The sequence below is a fragment of the Pituophis catenifer genome, unplaced genomic scaffold (genome assembly GCF_029215685.1).
Source record: "Pituophis catenifer annectens isolate HBS135680 unplaced genomic scaffold, rPitCat1.0.hap2 SCAF_1, whole genome shotgun sequence".
Taxonomy (NCBI): Eukaryota; Metazoa; Chordata; class Lepidosauria; order Squamata; family Colubridae; genus Pituophis; species Pituophis catenifer.
Genome location: NW_027256881.1, coordinates 331,260,887 through 331,262,037, shown reverse-complemented (window position 1 = coordinate 331,262,037; position 1,151 = coordinate 331,260,887).

The following is a 1,151-nucleotide window of genomic DNA, read 5'->3' as shown; positions in this document are numbered from 1 at the left end:
CTTCAGTTTCTTCCACCTTGAGTGATGGGTGCTTTTCTCTTCCTAAAGGTGCTGGTTATTGCAGGATCTATCATTGCTTGCAGAGAAGTCTGCCCCTTTGCTCCTAATGGAAGGCAGGTACACCTGATTTGACCAGGAGGAGCTGATTCAACTCAATGGCCTCGCCGCTCGAGGCACTTTCAAGAAAGCTGTGCACGTTATCCTGTTTTTCTCTTTCACTTTGCTTTCAACGAAGCGCTGACCACAGAACCTATTGACTCAGCAGCACACACAAACACATGCGTGCCCCATATCTGTGTGCCTAGTTTGCAGGAACAGCTCCGCTTCTTCTTTCTCACAAGAAAAACCTACAAGTGTGAGATCTAGAACAACTCCCATTCTCTCTGAACTTGATGTAGACAACTTCTGAGTTGTGAGGTTTCATTCAGTAATCATATCATTCACTGACTTCACCGATGTCTTAGCCTGCATATCTGTGGCCCACGGGTATTTTTAAAACTAAGGGTTTTTTTTTAAAAAAAAAAAAGCTTAAAAATGTAATATGGCAAGAGATTTAACAAACTGGAATCAGATTTGCGTGCAGGTTTTGAATTATGATCCCCTTTAGCAGATGCATGCAATGGTATTAACAACCATCGTTTTGTGGAAGGTTAAGATTAATAATTCATCTTCATGGTTTGTAAGTTGCAGTCGAACATATACTTTGCCTGGTTGCTGAATTATGGAAGACATGATGGAACCATTAACCAAAGGTACACACAACAGGCTAAGCCACAAAAAAACTAATCAAGCCAGTCATGTGCTAATAAACTAGGCAGTTCTTTACAAAGTCTGGTTAAACATATTGTAAATATCAACGGCACTCTTATAATCTTATAATCTTCTCTTCCCCAATCTTGTTTATATATCAGATTAATCTTGAACTATCTGGAGGATAAAACAAAGGGTACTCTGTGAAAAAAACGTGGTGATAATAAATTCTAAATTATTGAGCTACGGTGGTGCAGTGGTTAGAGTGCAGTACTGCAGACTATTTCTGCTGACTGCTGGCTGCCTGCAATTTGGCAGTTCGAATCTCACTAGGTTCAAGGTTGACTCAGCCTTCCATCCTTCTAAGGTGGGTAAAATGAGGATCCATTTTGTTAGGGGCA